The sequence below is a fragment of the Anabrus simplex genome, chromosome 4, assembly GCF_040414725.1.
Source record: "Anabrus simplex isolate iqAnaSimp1 chromosome 4, ASM4041472v1, whole genome shotgun sequence".
In the NCBI taxonomy this organism is placed as follows: domain Eukaryota; kingdom Metazoa; phylum Arthropoda; class Insecta; order Orthoptera; family Tettigoniidae; genus Anabrus; species Anabrus simplex.
Window position 1 is genome coordinate 118,983,094 of NC_090268.1, and position 21,414 is coordinate 119,004,507.

Below are 21,414 nucleotides of genomic sequence, written 5' to 3' on the forward strand. Positions count from 1 at the left end.
AACCGAGAAAATGTTATTTGAGTAAATATGTATGTCCATCCATTATCCCGTTTCTTTACGAGGTCGGGTGTGAACTGAGATGAACCTTCGTAGCGAGTTTTTACGACCGGAGGCCTTTCCTGACGTCAACTTCATCAGAGGAGTGCACGAGATGAAATGGTTGACGTGATATATGATAGTAGGAAGGTGAAACCCGGTGCCGGCACATAGCCTACTCCTGTCGAATGGCACAACGGAGTCTGCTCAAGGCTTAACGTCTTCATCCGACGGACGAATCGCCTACAACAGCATCATATGCTCTCACTGCGGAGAGGTTTGGAATTGAATCCAGACTTTTGGCACGCAGTCTAGTGATTAGGAATTGTATACCGCGACCTCGCCTACCTTGCTGGCCAACACACTGAAGGGTAAGGTAAGGGTTATTCTGCCCGACGGCAGGTCCGAACCTCCGCAGAGGTGTTTTCCTGAGCCGGAGTTTACGCGCGGTAGGGTGGCCAGTTCCTTTCCGCTCCTCCATTCCCTTACCCCCCACCAACAGCGCGTGGCAACCAATCCAACACCTGACCACGCCCAATGTTGCTTAACTTCGGGAGATCTCACGGGATCCGGACACACTGAAGGTCAAACGTTTTTCGACCAACGGGACTCGAACCGGCTAACTACGGTGTCAGGCCGTTTAGCTGGACTCCCTGACGACTATGATCACTAGGCGGATGTCATTTGACTTCCCCCTGTGGGTGGGGGCGGCAGAATAACACCCACGGTATCCCCTGCCTGTCGTAAGAGGCGACTAAAAGGGGCCCAGGGGCTCTGAACTTTGGAGCGTGAGTGGGCGACAACGGGGCCCTTAGCTGAGCCCTGGCATTGCTTCTACTTACTTGTGCCAGGATCTTCACTTTCATCTATCCTATCCGACCTCTCTTGGTCAACTCTTGTTCTTTTCCGATCCCGACGCTATTAGGTTTGCGAGGGCTAGGGAGTCTTTCATTTTCAAGCCCTTCGTGGGCCTTGTCTTCCTTTGGCTGATATCTTCATTTTTCGAAGTGTCGGATCCCTTCAATTTTTCCCCTCTGATTAATGTTATGTAGAGGATGTTTGCCTAGTTGTACTTCTTCTTAAAATAATAATCACCACCACCACCACTTGACATTTGACTAAGTGCAATTTCTAAATAATTATCTTGTTGTTCTCTTTTATTATGGGGCTGTCCGTTTATTCTTTTAGAATATATGCGATTATAATTCATTATATGTAATGGGTAGTTTTCTTACATGCAACAGTGATATTCCTTATGATGTTACATTTATCATGTTAAATTACCGCCAAATGTATGATGTGTACGTGATATTTTTTTGTTCGCCAATACCAGCAGTCCGGCTACTTCGGCCACCATGTTTTTGTTACGGTCTGAGTATTGAGTCGGTGTTGGCTGAATGGTCATTGTAGTCGCCTTCGGTTCAGAGGGTCCCTGGTTCGATTCCCAGTCGGTTTGGAGATTTTAACCTTAAATGGATTTAAAGCACGGATCGTATTAAATCAGGAGCTCTTCCGGCTGCTGGACTGCACCTCTAACGTTTTCAGATATCGTAAGAGGATTCTTCATTAACACGTATAAGTTTAAGTAAACCTAGCACGATTTCTATTAGTAACATCGAGAATAATATGTTTATGATTATTATGTCTGTTCAATAGTAAGTACTAAAGAGAAAACAATGAGTGCATTTATGATTTGTGGGTTATGGCAATCAGACGTAGCCAACCTTCACCTCTCGCTCTTTCCAATGTTCCTTCTCCCGTCAGTGTGTTTAATCCCACCTCGGTCCGGCGGCTAAATGGTTAGCACGCTGGCCTTTGATCACAGGGGTCTCGGGTTCGATTCCCGGCAGGGTCGGGATTTTTAACCTTAATTTGTTAAATTCGCTGGCACGGGGGCTGGGTTGTCGTCTTCATCATCATTTCACCCTCATCACGATGCGCAGTTCGTCTACAGGCGTCAAATCAAAAGACTTGCATCTGGCAAGCCGAACTTGTCCTCGGAGACTCCTGGCACAAAAGAAAAAAAAAGAAAAGAAAAAAAAAGAAGCCATATGCTATTTCATTTTATCCCACTTCGCAAGTACGCTGAGATGACTGTAATAGTTAGCTTCTTACTTCGTCCCCGTATGGGTGAGGGCGGTAGAATAACATCCACAGTATCCCCTGCCTGTCGTAGGAGATAATTAAAAGGGGCCCCAGTGGATCTTAACTCGGGAGCGTGGGTTGGCGTCCACGGGGCTCTTAGGTGAGTTATGGCATTGCTTCCGCTTACTTCTACCAGACTCCTCTCTTTCCTCTATCCTTTGGTCAACTCTTGTTCTTTTCCAGCCCCGATGGTATTAGGTCTATGAGGCCTAGGGAGTCTTTTATTTTCACGCCCTTCGTGGCCCGTGTCTTTCTTTGGCCGATACCTTCATTTTTTCGAAGTGTCGGATCCTTTCCATTTATTACCTCTGATTAGTGTTAATAGAGGATGGCTGCCCAGTTTTACTTCCTATTAAAACAATAACCACCACCACTAGCCTGTTTTGACGGTACTTCGCTCAAAGCCAATAGTTATAACTTCAGGGCCATCAGTTCAATTTCGTCTGGAGTGCTATATCTGTGGCCTGAAAAAAAAAACAGCCAATGTCAATTTTTTGGCATTTTCAGGTTTGAACATTCACTTTATAATTCCGAGGCGATCTTTCGAATGGAACAACGGCCAATGTCCTACATCGTCTCTAAATACTATTTTTGCACTGTCACAACCAATCTTCTTTGGGAATGTATCAGGAATCTGGGGGCTAGAAGATCCAATCCGACCTCTCTTGGTCAACTCTTGGTCTTTTACGACCCCGACGTTATTAGGTTTGCGAGGGCTGGGGAGTCTTTCATTTTCACGCCGTTCGTGGCCCTTGTCTTGCTTTGGCCGATACCTTCATTTCTCGAAGTGTCGGACCCCTTCATTTTTTTTCTCTCTGATTAGTGTTATATATAGGATGGTTCCCCAGTTGTACTTCCTCTTAAAACAATAATCACCGGGCGAGTTGGCCGTGCGCGTAGAGGGAGATAGTAGGTTCGAATCCCACTATCGGCAGCCCTGAAGATGGTTTTCCGTGGTTTCCCATTTTCACACCAGGCAAATGCTGGGGCTGTACCTTAATTAAGGCCACGGCCGCTTCCTTCCAACTCCTAGCCCTGTCCTATCCCATCGTCGCCATAAGACCTATCTGTGTCGGTGCGACGTAAAGCCCCTAGCAAAAAAAAACAAAAAAAAAACAACAATAATCACCACCACCACCACCACCAGCAGCAGCAGCAGCAGCAGCAGCAGCAGCAGCAGCACATACGGGTCAACAATTGACAGCGACTACAACCAAAGTGAATATCAGGCGAGTCATTGGTCTCTTTACGCCTGTATTTCGCACTCTCTGTCTTGCTTAGAAGGATGGTAGTGTTATGAACATGCGTATATTTGTCTGATCATCGTTCTGTGCTGCTTAAAAATTCATGAACGGAGCCGAGCTTGGAAAATTCTTCAAATATGTAGAGAGATTCCGCTAAACACAGGTAGGTCGTCCGGAAATTCATGTATTTTCGATCCCGCTATTTTCATGTAAATGATGCTTGGATTTCACGCTTTATGTTTTTACTCGTTATCCTTGCTATGTTCTGTTTCGCTTACCAGGACAATTCCTGTAATTAGGGGGATATTATTAACGTGCCGTCTTTAATTATTTTTCGTAGATGACGATCAATTACCGAGTGAACTTACATCCACAAAAGAAGGCAGCACTTCCTCTGCGTGCGGTGTCATTAGGAAATGCTATCCACAGTATCTCGAGATAATAAAGTACCGTAGTAAATGGAAGTGGCGAAATATACCAGGGGAAGAGAAAAGGCCAGCGAGTGCTTATACACTTCTGAAGGTTAGCCAAATAAAATGTATACGGGATTGAACTGATCAGCCGAAATTACGTAGATACAGTCACATAAACAACATAATCCTACTATCAGCGATGAAAAAGATCTCTGTACATTACTTAGACTCTTACGTCTTAGAGGCTGAACAGACTCGCAGTTTGACACAGCTGTTACTACTGAATTGTAATGCCAACGGCAGACTACCATATCGAAACGCTATCGAATTTCATGAACCTGTAGTTTGTTCCTTTAGAGCTTGGATACTTTCCAAAGGGCAGTCCTCTACGCCAGGCTTTCCCAAACTGTGGTCCACGGATACGTGTGTGTGTGTGTGTGTGTGGGGGGGGGGCATAATCCAAGCGATCCGCAATAATAACGTAAGTTGTAAGTATTTGAAGAGTGACATTTTACAGTACACACACAATTCATAGATAGGGACTGTTGCGTTGTTTGAGTCATCAGTCCATAGACTGGTTTGATGCAGCTCTCCATGTCACCCTATCCTGTGCTAACCTTTTTATTTATACGTAACTATTGCATCCTGCATCTGCTCTAATATGCTTGTCATAGTCATACCTTGCTCTACCCCTACCGCTCTTACCACCTACACTACCTTCAAAAACCAACTGAACAAGTCCTGGGTGTCTTAAGATGTGTCCTATCATTCTATATTTTCTTCTCGTCAAATTTAGCCAAATCGATCTCCTCTCGCCAATTCTATTCAGTATCTCTTCATTTGTGATTCGATCTATCCATCTCACCTTCAACATTCTTCTGTAACACTACATTTCAAAAGCTTCTATTCTCTTTCTTTCTGAGTTAGTTATCGTCCATGTTTCACTTCCATACAATGCCACGCTCCACACGAAAGTATTAAAAGCATCTTTCTAATTCCTATATCAATGTTTGAAGTGAGCAAATTTCTTTTCTTAAGAAAGCTCTTCCTTGCTCGTGCTAATCTGGATTTTATGTTCTCCTTTCTTCTGCCATCGTTAGTTATTTTTCTACCCAAGTAACAATATTCATCTACTTCCTTTAAGACTTCATTTCCTAATTTAATATTTCCTGCATCACCTGCCTTCGTTCGACTGCACTCCATTACTTTTGTTTTGGACTTATTTATTTTCATCTTGTACTCCTTACCCAAGACTTCATCCATACCATTCAGCAGCTTCTCGAGATCTTCTGCAGTCTCAGATAAAATAAATAAAAATATCATCGGTAAATCTCAAGGTTTTGATTTCCTCTCCTTGGATTGTGATTCCCTTTCCAAATTCCTCTTTGATTTCCTTTACTGCCTGTTCTATGTAAACATTGAAAAGGAGGGGGGACAAACTGCAGCCTTGCCGCACTCCTTTCTGGATTTCTGCTTCTTTTTCAAAGCCCTCGATTCTTAGCACTGCAGACTGATTTTTATACAGATTGTAGTCAATTCTTCGTTCTCGGTATCTGATCCCAATCACCTTCAGAATATTAAATAGCTTGGTCCAATCAACATTATCTAATGCCTTTTCTAGATCTACGAATATCATGTACGTGGGCTTGTCCTTCTTGATTCGATCCTTTAAGATCAGGCGTAAAGTTAGGATTGCTTCACGTGTTCCTACATTTCTTCTGAAGCCAAACTGACCTTCTCCCAACTCAGCTTCAACTTGTTTTTCCATTCTTCTATAAACAATACGTGTTTAATTTTTGCAGGCATGAGATACTAAACAGGGACTATGTCTTTAATATTGTATAACTCACATACAGTATATGCAACTCTTAATTTGGCCGACGGATGGTACAAGTTAGCAGCGGAAGAAAGAAGAAATACTACAAGGCAGTGTAAGTGATGTAATTGTGAGATACTTGGAATTGCTAGTATCCACACTCAGATCATATTTTCCTCCTCTGGTTGAGATAATCTCGTGAATCAGAAACCTCTTCTTTGATGGGAATGCGATGTCTGTGAATTCACCTCAAGAAAGAAACAAAAGACGGCACGAGCAGCGGAATGCAACATAAGGGAGTCCTGCATAGAGCTCGTAAGTACGTATACATATTTCCCCAAAAACGACGGTAAATGGAAACGGCGTATGGCGTTTAGTGCCGGGAGTGGCCGAGGACATGTTCGGCTCGTCAGGTGCAGGTCTTTTGACTTGACTCCTGTAGGCGACCTGCGCGTCATAATAAGGATGAAATGATGATGAAGACGACACATACACCCAGCCCCCGTGTCAGCGAAATTAACCAATTAGTGTTAAAATTCCCGACTCTGCTGGGAATCGAACCCGGGACCCCTGTGACCAAAGGCCAGCACGCTAACCATTTAGCCATGGAGCCGGATAGTAACGACGGTATTTGCTAATTTACCGCAGATTTTACACTTTATTTGAGTGAAAGCAATTATTATCTTCCATTTGGGGCAAATATTACAGTGACATTTAGTGGATCGGATTCGTTCTCATAACCAGTTTCCAGATCCAGACTGTTGGAATTATTTGCCAAGCGTCACATTGTTTTTTTCCTGTGGGTGGGGGCGGTAAAATAACACCCACGCTATCCCCTGCCTGTCGTAAGAGGCGACTAAAAGGGGCCAAGGGACTCTGAACTTTGAAGCGTGGTTAGGCGACCACGGGGCCCTTAGCTCAGTTCTGGCATTGCTTCCACTTACTTGTGCCAAGCTCCTCACATTCACATATCCTATCCGACCTCTCTTGGTCACCTCATGTTCTTTTCCGACCCCGACGGTATTAGGTTCCTGAGGCCTAGGGAGTCTTTCATTTTCACGCCCTTCGTGGCCCGTGTCTTCCTTTGGCCGATCTCTTTATTTTTCGAAGTGTCGGATCCCTTCAATTTTTTCCCTCAGATTAGTGTTATATAAATGATGGTTGCCTAGTTGTACTCCTCTTAAAACAATAATCACCACCACCACCACCACCGTCACATTGTTTTATAATTTCCGTGCATTTATAAGGTGTCTTTACGTAAATGAAGTTAAATTAAATTTCCAAAGAAAGTAAATATTAGTCCTAAGTTATACGATTAAAATCAAACATGAGGTTCTTTCCAACAGAGTCTCTGTACCAGTTCATGGTCTCCTCGCGCATGCGCAATACGAAAAATCCCTTCCAACACAGGGTCAAAATTGCGTTCATGTATTCGTCCGTGTACTGCAGTCAGGCGTTCCATCTAACTCTTCGCGTCGATCCCTGGCGGTCGGAACTAGTCCGCAGTCTAAAGCATGTACTGAGCCGTACATTTCTGTGACATGCGCAAAAACACTGTATCGTTACCTTCTTTGGAGTTCCTTAATCAGCTGTTTTAATACACATTGCGTGCTCTTCTCCCATTAAAAAATTTATCAGCTGTTTGGTCACTGAGGTTAGGATGGATAGTGACGACGAATTTTTACAATCTTCATCCAGTGAAGAAGAGGAGGTTCTATTTTTCGCAAAAAGAAAGAGAAATGAAAATTATTTAGGTAACGGTAATTAGTTATTTATGTATTGTGTTACGTTAGTTTATAAAGGCTAGTTTATAAAAGCTACAAGGTAAAACAAAATATGATTGAAATACGATGTATTTTTCAGAAGAAACTGTTCCTCAGTATAATGAAAATTAGTTTTTCGAGCATTTCCGCATTAGCCGAGGAGTTGCTCAAGATATTACAAATCGATATGAAAGAAGTGAACATTATAAAATACATTATGGGCAGTATTAGAAAAACTTTCGGCATTCCACCAGGTTAGTACAGTAATCAGGTTTAATTCGCTAAAATTTGTAGAGACTTGTTTTAAAAGGTTTGTGAATATGATATTTTCAGCCTGTTTCAGATCCTCATTTTCTTATGGTATATAGGCCATCATACGACAGGTTTCAATGAAGTTGCTGACAGATTTAACATCGCTCTAAATTCGCTACATATAATTATTAGGAGAGTGGCCATATTTCTGAGTAATTTTTCACCCCAAATTATTACATGGTCCACTGAAAATTAAAAGGCAATTAGTGCCCAATACTTCGGAGCTAATGGATTTCCTGGTGTCACTGGAGCCATAGATGGATGTCGTATTAAAATTGACAAAACCATAAAACGATCCGGACAACTATATAAACGGGAAAGGATATTATTCAATTCAGGTGCATTACTAATTTGAAATTTGTAATTTATTATACTTGTGCAAACATTACAATTGGTATATGTAAGTGGGTATGAACAATATTTCTCTTTTCAGATGCAAGCTGTTGTGGATCACACAAAAAAATATAGACGTATGTATTGGCTGTCCAGGCTCGGTCCACGATAGCAGCGTTTTTAGAACTTCGCCTCTGGGGAATAATCTGGTGGAGAAGTGTGGCCGTTATCATATACTTGGCGACAGCTGTTACCCACTTCAACGTAACTTGTTGACTCCTTACAAAGATAGAGGCAGCCTGACTCCAGAACAAAACAACTATAGTGTGAAACTATCAAAAACTTGCTATGTAGTGGAGCATGCTTTCGGACTTTTGAAACAGAGATCTAGACAGATGAACCATATCAAATTAAGAAGCATTTTCCTCATTGCTAATGTCATAAGGGCAGCTTGTGTTTTGCACAACATTGCGATATATGATGAATTCCTTGTACGTTTAGAAGAAAACGTTTTAGAAAATCCACTGCTTCCCTTATTGGAAGGTGAAGAGGAAGATGCCAAACGGAACAGGGACAATGTAGCAAATAATCTGTATTAAGCACAACTCTTTCCTTTCTCAAAAATTGTTTTCAAATATTATATTAAGCGAAAATTTAAACTAATACATGTAATATTAAACGTAATGTAAGAAAAAGGTACTAAAACAGTTACACAAATTCATTTCAGTCTTTTTCAATTTTTTTTTCAAAGATTTAAAATTAAATGAAATTGAAATTAAATGTAATACAAAAATACTGAACACGACCACACACCTACATGCCAGTCACTTGTTACGTTCATATTGTTTTTTCTAAAATGAGAACTTTCCTCTCAAGCAAAGCAATCTTCCTTTCTTCTTGTTCTAAACGCTTCTTCTGATATTCTAATCTATCCTGCCTTATCTGTTCCAAAACACTAATTTTTCTTTTCTTTTGCCTAATTGATTTTTGAGTACTGTCTTCTTTGGTGTTTACACTGGTCTCTGCTTCACTTGCGGTTGTCTGTACTTCCAAGCTTTCATGCATCGGGACGATGGTGTCTGACGCCAATAAAACTTCTGGATTCATTTTTTTTTGGTACCATAAAGTTCCTCCAACTCATTTGCGTACTCAAAGTACGTTCTGCCGCTCCCTGTTGAATTTTTCGCGTCTCTGTATTTCTTATAATTTCTGTCGAGAATACGCCATCTGTTCTCAGAATTGCTTTCCGTGACTTTCCTTTTTAACGTCACAGTAAGCTCTTCTGCTATTACCTTCCACATTTGTCTTATTGACCTTATTTTGAATGTCCCTACTTGATGTCTATATTGTTTATACAAGTCAGTCAAGGCCTTGGTACCATTTACGTCCCAGACCATAATTTCGGGATTTGAACTGGATGTCCCTGCGCCTTCTTCATGGGATATGAGGAATTCGGAGAAGTCTGAAACATGTAAGTGTTGCCGTTCTCTTACTTTATTTCATATTTTGTGTTTACAGAAATAACATGTAGGTTATGTCAACAGAAATCAAAACCTGCTTATAGGTCAAACATAAAAATTTCGCGCAATACGGTCAAAATTACAAACCTATAAATTGTATAATTTTAGAAATATTACGTTAGTTAATAAACATGTTTCTGATTCCTTTTCAACAATTTTAAAACTTGTGCTAAGCTATTTGTTATTGCTGAGAGGTAACATCAAGGGAACTTTATATGTGACGTACTCTATCTTTCATATTTCAGCATTCATTGGATTGCGTTACTCCTATTCCTTAGAGTTCATGAACGAGAATCCATTCCAACACAACCCACTCGTATTTCAATCCTGAAACCGATAGGAAGTCAGCGCATGCGTATAGAGCGATATATAATGTTTAATGCAGCGAATGGCCAAAAGTAATTACAGGATATACACATGAATTATTCCTTACTTAGTTCAGTCAAGGACATATTTATTTCCTGACAATGCGAGGCAAGATATCTATCACATCGCTTGCCACACCACAAGCACACACACTGCAGATCTAGTACATGATACGCCTTACGTTGGCAGCACTTATGATGAAAGCCCGTGAATAGCAAAGCGGGTCACTGAATGTCTCAATTCATAACCGCTATCTGTCTACTCTGTCGTTGTCATCGCATCAGTAGAGTAGACTTCTTCCCATATTTCTTCTTTCTTCCTCTTCAGTTCGTCCAAGAGCGATGTATGGATGCGTCCATGTACTGACGGCAAACTGTGTGTTGGAAAGAACCTATGGTGACATAAAATTCAAGTTTTGTTTACTGAATGCAGTGTCATGTTCTGCGGCTAAGAAGTCCTTGGATATGCTCAGGAGTCCTCAGAGACAAAAGGTTTGGGAACCACTGCTCTATGCGATTGTTGCGCAGTGTTCCTATAAAGCCAATTCCAAGGGTATTAATCCAGCCCGGGGGCCACTATATTTGTAATGTTATAAGTAAGTGGAAATTAATGCAGTCTTACTTGGAGAGCGTCTGAGAGGAGAGATGTGTTCAGTGCGATGTCCAGGAACCCACCATCCCGTCCCAAGAAGTACATTTACTTTTATAACCTAATTAAGATGAATGCACGCCATATTCATTTCTCATGTAGCTTCTTGTATTCCTATTGATAGATAGATGTCTTTATTTTTCTTCCAGATCTACAGCAATGAAGCCTTATTGATCTATTAAGGGAGAAAAATAATAATGTCCAACCTAGGCAGCATAAGCTGGCATGCACATATAATAACTCTCGTAAAGTAAACATAACTAACAACAAACAAAGGAAAAAAGGCAATATTAATGTAAATAATAATAATCAAATGGCAATGGTGCAGTGATATCTTTTCAGATATAAAACAAAACATCAAAAAATCTCAATATTGCTATTAAGAAAAAGGGATAGAACAAAAACAAATATAACTACTGCAACAAGGTATTCTCATCTGTTGGCAATATGGCAGTAATGGAGAAAGAAACTAAAAACTGGCAACGTATTACTGAGCCGAGTACAATGATGTGTCCGACTGTATCTGCACTTTAGACAGAGAGTATGTCACTTCCTGCCGGGTTCGCACTCAGCGCATTCTTTCTTGAGCACTGCCCTCTCTTACATCCTACTTAAGTTGCAAACCTAGCTTCGTATTACCTCCATTGTAGTGCCGGTGTGCAATTTATTCACCTTACGTTGCGTTACTGTTGAGCACTATTCAGCCTCTATTATTTCACAATATTTATTAACTTTAGAATCCAGACAACTCACCACCTTAAATGAAACCATATTCACTCACAGTTAACTAGGACCCTCAACTCATAAGCAAGCCATCCCCACATATTAGCGTTATCCTTAACACCTGTCCAATTTACAATCACTTTCTTCCTCATTCACTACGCATTTTACCGCCTGCTAATTTGCCTATTTAATCACTCTTATCATTTAGTCACTCTTGACATAGTTATGCGTAACACACACACTCAGCTATTCTCATATGTACAGCACTTTACTTTCTACTGCAAATTTCCTTTTTTGCTTCTTGTCACTATGCCTACGTCCAATTTGTTCTTTTTACCCCATATCTCTCTTAGGCTCAGACTTCTCCCTTTCGCCAATGCACCTCTTGCTTCTTCTTCCTGTCTCCCAGCCGTATTTTCACTTGGTTTGTGCGCTCTTGTCACATCTTGAGTTCCGCCCCCCACAATCGCTCCCTGTATCTTCCTTTCTTCTCTCATATGGGACTCCGAGGTCAGCTCCTTAATTAGTGCCCTTGTCGCCCTGGTCTCCTTCCTTATCTCCTTCTTCATCTCATTTACGAATTTGCTGGTTCCTTCTCCGATCGATTTGCAAATCTCATCTGTCAAGTTCATTACTTCTTGCTGCGAGCTTAGATCCAGTGCCTTGTTTTCTTTGGTTCTTTCTTTGCCTCCATGACCGTTTCCGCCCATTTTACTGTCTTTGACTTGCCTTTTTTCCACACTCTTCCCCACTACCACTTCGACCTTCCTATTCTCTTCCATTTCTCGTAATTTCTTCGTTGTCCACATTCTGGTCCAAAGTCCATTGGTTACTACTAATTGTTGGCCCTTAATATAGGCTCTCAACCCTTGCATTTTAGGCCGGACCAAATGCTTCTTCAGAGTGTTTACATTCTTTGCCCCTTCTCGTCCCATGTCCCTTTTAATCCAAATTTTTGTATTCCGTATATTATCTGCGCCTCTTAACACTATTTCCGCCATCAGGGTGGAAAACAACTTCAGTTTTATCGGCCTATCACCGCGTTTTTTACCTATTCTTTCTACATCATCAATATCCACTTCACTGAAGTTAATTCTCATCATTTTCTGGATGACTTCCACCACTTTGTAGGTTGTCAGCACTTTATCTTCTCCTTTGTCTTCCGGTACTCCATATATAAATAAGCATTTCTTCCTACGTTCTCGGCTACTGTCTCCAATTTCTGCTTTCAGCTTCACCACCTCTTCCTCCATCTCCTTTATTTTTGCTTTGAGTAATATAATTTCTTTCTCGATGGTTTTCACTTTGTTCATTGTCTCTTCTGCCTTTCCCTGTATCCAACGCCTCATATGTTCAAATTCCTTCACTTGTTCTTTCATCATATTTTTGATCTGTTCAAACGGGCATACTTCTTCCACCAATTCTTTCACCACTCTTCTTATAACCTCCACGTCTTCCCAGTTCATGTTGCTACTGGGGGTTGGGCCGGGGTTAACCTCTACACCTCCTATGGTTAGAAGTACCATAATCACAGCTGCCACCAGTATCATCTCGCTCATCATTCTTGTTTCCACTTTACCTCCTTTAATTTTGACTGTTTCATTCTTCCATCTCCTCTGCCATCTTCCAATAGCTGCACGATATTGATCCACGCCTATCATCTTCCTCTTCCCTCTCGTCTTACTTTTCCACACACCGTTCACACTCCACGCCGGCTCACCCGGCACCTCAACTCAATATGTCTGTCACCGATCGCTGACTAGGTTAGACTGGTATTCCTATTGGCCAATGTAAAGTGGCACGTGATCTTCCCGTGAAGAAACTTAATCATAATCCTTTACCAACCACAGCACAGTAAACGCGCAAGTCCCCCTGTGGGTGGGGGCGGTAGAATAACACCCACGGTATCCCCTGCCTGTCGTAAGAGGCGACTAAAAGGGGCCCCAGGGGCTCTAAACTTTGGAGCGTGGGTTGGCGACCACGGTGCCCTCAGCTGAGTCATGGCATTGCTTCCACTTACTTGTGCCAGGCTCCTCACTTTCTTCTATCCTATCTGACCTACCTTGGTCAACATTTGTTTTTTCCGACCCCGACGCTATTAGGTTTGCGAGGGCTAGGGAGTCTTTCATTTTCACGCCCTTCGTGGCCCTTGTCTTTCTTTGACCGATATCTTCATTTTTCGAAGTGTCGGATCCCTTCTATTTTCCCCTCTGATTAGTGTTATATAGAGGATGGTTGCCTAGTTGTACTTCCTCTTAAAACAATAATCACCACCACCACCACTAAAAGCGCAAGTAAATGTAACATGTGAAGAAAACAATACAGAACAACAATAAAGATATGTGAAACTTACCTTAATGTAGAGGGTAGAGGGTTGCTGCAGCGTTGAGGATTTCGTGCACCCGGTCGTTTAAGGGGAACGAGCTCTTAAAGAGAGATTCGCAAGATAGCCGTGGAAAAATCGTTTTCTCCTGCCGAATCCCGAAAGAGAGTAGCTCCCGTGCTTGAGATAACGCCACCGGTTTTCAATAGTCTGAGTGTTCACGGTAGGGCGATTGATGAGCATCACCCTCCTGTTCCCCCTATTGACGTGACCACTCTTCTTCGTGTCCACAAACTGAACAGAGTGATTCACGCGGAGGTGCACGAATCCCTCGTCCTCCAAGCAGTCGTAGGCCTTCCAGCAATCCGATATGATTATCGTCCCTGGGAGGATCCACTCTTTAATAACGGCAAGTAACGTGGCTTTATCCCTTTTTTCGACAGGAACTACGAAAAAGTTTTTGAAGTTCTCCCTCTCGACGCCTCCGAAGAACCACTGCCCTTCTATCCGCCTGCCGCGATTGTACTTTCTCTTCCCGAACTTGCTTTCGTCAATTTCCACCACGATGCTGGGTCCTTCAATTTTTTTTTTTTTAATTATCGTCGACCCAGGCGATGCAGACCTCCCTACAGAAGTTGGACCAATCGACAACAGCTGTACCAGAGAAATCCGACTGAAGTTTAACAGTTGGACCCAGGGGTTTCGGTGAAAGGCACCACAGGGTAGCAAACTGACCAATTTGATATAAACTCGGAGCCTTCAAAGAAGGTATTTGTTCTACCACTAGTTTTCCAAGTACATTTCACACCCTGTTCGACTCGTCGACACGGAAAGACAATTTTTTCATTTTTGTAGCCACACTTAATCACACGCAATCGAACATCCCGTCCGCACTTTTGACAAACTCTCTTATTCGATAACAAACCGTGACGTTGATAGAATTCCACTAGATCGTTTAAATTGCTGTGATATTTGATTGCAAAGTCGGTGTAGGTAGTAAACATCCACCGCAGGCAGCCATTACATCAACAATGAAGCAACAATTATGGAGGGAACGTGAGTTATCGGAAACAATCGACAATCAGCAATGGAAGTGAAATAAAGGTCTTGTAATTCATATTCGAAACACTAGACCTCACAGAATGCGCAGCTGTCGCCAATCGTGTTTCTTCACGAAACAAGAGGCCTAGGGCCGCTTCGCGGCTTCTAACCGTCCAGATCAATGGTCTTGTCCACGGCAAGAATCCTAACCGTCCAGACCAATCGTCTTTCCTCACGAAACTAGGGGCCTAGGGCCGCTTCGTGACTTCAAACCGACCAGACCAATGGTCTTGTCCACGGCAAGAATCCTAAGCATCCAGACCAATGGTCTTGTCCATGGCAAGAATCCTAACCGTCCAGACCAATCGTCTTTCCTCACGAAACTAGGGGCCTAGGGCCGCTTCGGGGCTTCAAACCGTGAGACCAATGGTCTTGTCCACGGAAAGAATCCTAACCATAGAGACCAATAGTCTTGTCCACGGCAAGAATCCTAACCATCCAGACCAATGGTCTTGTCCACGGCAAGAATCCTAACCATCCAGACCAATGGTCTTGTCCACGTCAAGAATCGTAACCATCCAGACCAATGGTCTTGTCCACGGCAAGAATCTAATAATCACCACCACCAACTATCGAAGCAAGCGAAGCAAGCATAGTTTCTAAGTACAGAGGTTGGCAGCACTGAGCACTGCTAGAGAACATCCTTTCCGAGTAGGCCGCGAGCGAGTAAACAAACGACAGTCGCTACCGTGGGTGGCCTCCGGGATGGACTAATGATATTCCAAGTTTGGTGGACTTATTCACAACATTCAGTGCCATAAAGTAATTATCTGCAAATAAATGATGTGGTAACACTTGTCCATGCCCGTCCGTTGGTAGGTTTTCACTGAACTGTAAAAAAATTCCACCGCCCAGTCCAAAATATTCTTTGTATTTGTTCTGGGGCCCTTTTGCATCTTTATAAGTTACAACATAAAATCAACAAGGTATCCTAATTTCAAATTGTGACACCATACTTTGTAGGCAGATCGAATTGGTTTGCCACGAATGAAATTGTTTCAAGCCATGGCGTCCAAAGTGTAGTATCATAACCTCATCTAGCTCTACGCTAGATTCTGTTTCCCAAATAACATATTACTGAAAGACAGTCCTGTCGTTTGTGTCCATCGTCAGGCTGTCATTCAAATGAGCATTACGCATGATTTCTTCTCATAACACTCACGACTGCTTCGTTCCTATTGTCATAAATTTCCTCGAGGCACTTCAACATATCCACTGAGTAGCAACATGCCAAAGAAACTTTTTCTAAATGTACTGTAGTTGGAAGTGTGGCCTGTTCTTCTGCACTGAGTATATCACACTTTGCTGAACAATGCGCAGGGCCTACAATTAATCCATTTGAAGAGAGTAGTTCAAATAACTGCAACGGTGACATTGACCTCTGAAGAGGATAAGGTTAGTGAATAACAAAATCAGAATCACACAATTTTCCTCTCAGTTATGTATTTTCGGGGAGATCAGTATTATCCCATGCTCTTGTTGTATTCTCTGGTATCCCCCTGTGGGTGGGGGCAGTAGAATAATACCCCACGGTATCCCCTGCCTGTCGTAAGAGGCGACTAAAAGGAGCCCTAGGGGCTTTGAACTTTGGAGCGTGGGTTGTCGACCACGGGGCCCTTAGCTGAGTCCCGGCATTGTTTCCACTTATTTGTGCCAGGCTCCTCACTTTCATCTCCACGAACCTGGGGAGAGGTGATACTCCCACGTGGCGTGTCCCAGGTGGCGGATAGGGGGGTCCTAATCGGCTTGCCGGCGGACTTGAGGGAAATAAAATACCTCTCGCGGACGAAACCGTGGGTCTTCGTTGCCTATGTTTAGTACCCACTATGTGAGGAACACCACGGGAAGACCGGCGCCCGTGATTAGTACACCTAGGTGGGGAACATTATGGGTTGCGTTGCTTATGAGTGGCGACATTTTGTGAGAAACACCAGAGGTCAGCGTTACTTGTACGATGTACAATACTTGTGAGTAGTACCATAATGTTTGGAACACCGTGAGTTTCCGCTACCTTTGTTTAGTACCGCAACTTATGAAATACTACGGTTCTGCTTTACTAGCGATAAGTGCCATTATGAGGGACTGTTGACATGCATATTGAACCCCTTTAGACAAGCATTACAGATCCAGGATTATGCTTTTGAAGCAGCCCCTTGGTCAGTAATATTGTTTCTGGGATTGTGTGTCATTGCGGATCAGATCCACTGATTGTTTTAAATTCATATTCATTTTTCATCATCACGTTTTGAATTCTGGTCAGTGCATGAATTTTGTACTTTTAAATTTCATTTCGTCTCATTTCATACCATAGGGGCCGATGACCTCGATGTTAGGCCCAGTTAAACAACAAGCATCATCATCATCATCGTCATCATCATCATCATCATCCTCACTTTCATCTACCCTATCCGACCTCCCTTGGTCAACTCTTGTTCTTTTCCGATCCCGACGCTATTAGGTTTGCGAGGGCTGGGGAGTCTTTCATTTTCACGCTCTTCGTGGCCCCTGTTTTTCTTTGGCCGATTCCTTCGAAGTGTCGATCCCTTCCCTTTTTTCTCTCTGATTAGTGTTATGTAGAGGATGGTTGCCTAGTTATACTTCCTCTTAAAACAGTAATAATCACCACCACCATCTCTTCTCTGGTCTTCGAAATTTAGTAGAAACACACTGCTTGATTTTATTCTTCAGTAAAACAATATCGTCCATAGGAGTCACGCAGTTGGTTGTTACTGTATCCTCAGTATTCTTCCGAACCACTGCTTCGGCTTACGCTCTCAGCTGATAACTGTTTAAGCTATTTATACTACCTCCTGTCCGGCTGCATGGCTAAATGGTTAGCGTGCTGGCCTTTGGTCACAGGGGTCCCGGGGTCGATTCCCGGCAGGGTCGGGAGTTTTAACCATAATTGTTTAATTTCGCTGGCGCGCGGGCTGGGTGTATGTGTCGTCTTCATCATCATTTCATCCTCATCACGACGCGCAGGTCGTCTACGGGTGTCAGCTGAAAAGACCTGCACCTGGCGAGCCGACTTGTCCTCGGACACTCCCGGCACTAAAAGCCATACGCCATTTCATTTCACTACCTCCTGTATCCTCATCAGCACTGTCCTCATCGGTGTCACGTTTAGAATCCGGGGGAAAGAGTATTGCATCTATAGAATTTGCAATAGCTACGTCTTCATAGTCATCTTCTTTTAGTATCGCCATAATCTCATGGACATTCAGGTATCTGAAATGATAAATTATTATTAGGAAGGTAAAATGACGCATGCACGTCTATATAAATAAAATTGCAGTCAGTCTGTCTTAGGCTTAGGTGCATTTCCTTACTCCCGGTGGCAGAAACGCACCATTTGAATTTAAACTACATTTATGAGCAACAATGTAAATAATGTGGCTCATCTGTAAATTATATAGCTGAAATATTACTCATTTAGATTATAAGTGACATAATACTTAAATAGAAAACACCCACTGTGGGTGGGGGGCGCAGATGAAGAATAGACCCACGGTATACCCTGCCTGTCGTAAGAGGCGACGAAAAGGGCCCCAGGGGCTCTGAACTTTGGAGCGTGGGTTGGCGACCACGGGGCCCTTAGCTGAGTCCTGGCATTGCTTCCACTTACTTGCGTCAGGCTCCTCACTTTCATCTATCCTATCCGACCTTCCTTGGTCAACTCTTGTTCTTTTCCGACCCCGACGCTATTAGGTTTGCGAGGGCTAGGGTGTCTTTCATTTTCACGCCCTTCGTGGCCCTTGTCTTCCTTGTCCCCTGCATGTCGTAAGAGGCGACTAAAAGGGGCGACCGAGGAAGGTTGACATTAGAACCATGAGATTACTTGTGCTTAGTACCATTATGTGCGGAACACCATGGGTCGACGTTACTTGCGACTAGTACCACCTTGCGGGGGTGTACGTTATACAGGAGAAGGACCATTCTGTGCCTAAAGTTATGGGTCTAAGTGTTGCTTGTGAAAGTGGTCGTCGTGCGTATTCCACTGGTCCGTTCCACTGCGTTCAGTATGGCCTGCGTTACCTATGAGTAGTACCACTTTATGTACAACACCATGGGTCTATGTTGCCTGCGGTTAGTACTACTATGTGATAAACACCACGGGAATAGCGGCGCCCGTATTTAATGCCACTATTTGAGGAAAACTATTGGTCTGTTTTGCCAGAGAGTATTAATGAGGAACAGCATGGGATTGTGTTGCCTGTGCGCGTTACCATGATGTGTGATGCACCGTGTGTCTGCATTGCCTTAGATTAGTACCACTATGTAAGCGACCCCATGAGTCTACGTTACCTGTGATTAGTACCCCTGTCGGAGGAATAGCATGGTTCTGTTTTACTAGTGGTTAATATCATTGTGAGGGGTCGGTGACCTGTATTTAGGACCCCTTTAGATAATAAGCATCATCCCAGTAATTAAGACAGTGTGAATTGGATCCACTGATTGTTTTTGCTTCACGATCGTTTTCTCATCACCATTCGTTTTAGATTCTAGTCAGCGGATACATTTTGAAGTTTTAATTTTCACTTCGTTACAGTTCGTACCATTAGAGGCCGATGACCTTGCTGTCTTCCGTCTCCGTGACTAAATGGTTAGTGTGCTGGCCTTTGGTCACAGGGGTACCGTGTTCGATTCCCGGCAGCAGCGGGAATTTTAACCATCATTGATTAATTTCGCTGGTACTGAGGCTGGGTGTATGTGTCGTCTTCATCAACATTTCATCCTCATGATTGATTGATGTTTGTTGTTTAAATGGGCCTAACATCAAGGTCATCGGCCCCTAATGGTACGAAATGAGATGACAAACTAAAAGTCCAAAATCCTCCACTAGCCAGAATTCAAAGCGTGAGGACGAATAATGAATGGATGGAATGATATGAAGTTAAAACGATCAGTGGATCCGACCCACAGTGCCTCACATGCACAGAAGCTCGCACAAAACAATAGTAGTACGGAGCAAGGGACTGCGTCTATAGCACGATGCTGAATCGATTAGAATATGCTCGTTCTCGAAACGGGTCCAAAATCCAGGTCATCGGCCCTCATAATGGTATTTATCGCTAGAAAAATAGAACCATGGTATTTCCCATGTTGCGGTACTAATCAAGAGTAGCGTAGACTCGCGGTATTCCATACATTACGGTACGACTCACAGGTAATGAAATTCGCACATGTATTACAGACCTAATGTGTTCGCACATTGCGGCGCCCTTGACAGGCAACGCAAACCTATGGTGTTCATCACCTAAGTGCACTAACCACAGGGACTCGTACTATCCCGTGGTGTTCCTCATACAGTGGGTCTTAACATAGGCAAGCCAGAACCATGAGTTCCTTCATCCCATGGTGTCGCTCATATAGTGCTACTAATCACAGGTACTGTAAAAGCCGTCGTACCCACGTTTGTTACTAATCACAAACCTATTTGATATCAAACATAGTGGTATTACGCGCAAGTAAAGGCGACCCATGGTGTTCCCCGCGTGGTGGTACTAATCACAAATAGTTTCATGGTTCTAATTTGATCATCCCTTGGTCGTCCCTTTTAGTCGCCTCTTACGACAGGCAGAGGATACCGTGGGTATATTCTTCGTCTGCGTCCCTCATCCACAGGGGGTAGATAAAGAGAAAAAGAAGAAAAAAGTAGTGACCCATCACTTCGAAAAATGAAGTGACGTACAAAGAAAGGCAAGGGCCACCAAGGGCGTGAAAATGAAGAACTCCCTAGGCCTCGAATACTCTAATACCGGCGGGGTCGGAAAAGAACATGAGTTGACCAAGGGAGGTCGGACAGGATAGACGAAAGTGAGGAGCCTGGCACAAGTAAGTGGAAGCAATACCTGTTCTCAGCGAAGGGCCCCGTGGTCGCCAACCCACACTCCGAAGTCGAGAGCCCCTTGGGCCCCTTTTATTCGCCTCTTACGACAGGCAGGGGATACCGTGAGTGTATTCTTCATCTGCGTCCCCCACCCGCAGGGGGTAGTGTGTTTGGTCCGCGAGAGGTATTTTATTTCCCTCTAGTCCGCCGGCAAGCCGGTTAGGACGCCCCTATCCGCCATCTGGGATGCGCCACGTGGGAGTATCACCTCTCCCCCTGCTGCGCCAGCGTAGTAGGTTCGTGGTTTCACCCTCATCACGACGCGCAGGTAGCGTACGGGTGTCAAATGAAAAGACCTGCATCTGGCGAGCCGAAATATCCTTGGACACTCTCGGCACTAAAAGCCATACGTCATATCATTTACCTAACTGTTAGGTCCCTTTAAACAACAATCATCATCATCATCATCATCATCATCATCATCATTAAATACTAAACATGCCACGTTCAGTAAAACTCATCTTCTATTACGAAGATGTGATACCCTGAAGCTTCAAAATTTAAAGTGCGTTTTAACACAGTAACATTGCGATTCTTCAGTTGTTGAACACAAAAATTAATTCGGAGGGGAACTGGGTGTGTTGCATTTGTTAAACACACCGCAAAGCCAACGATGACTCCTTCCATTTACGTAGTGTTGAGATAACACTAGCGGTTGTATTGTGGTGCACAAACGCACCCCCGGACAATAGTGGGTTAACACATGTTTGTTGAAATACTTTTAATTTAAAGAAATAATAAACGAATACATATAGAAATAAAGAAAAATAGAAATGTATGA

At 43.2% G+C, this 21,414-nt stretch overlaps 1 protein-coding gene across 1 annotated transcript in view; it reads right to left on the reverse strand.

Moving 5' to 3' along the window:
• LOC136872193 (dipeptidase 1-like) overlaps nucleotides 1-21,414 on the reverse strand; it is a 485,863-nt gene that overhangs the window by 151,714 nt on the left and 312,735 nt on the right. The gene's annotated exons all lie outside the window — the stretch shown is intronic.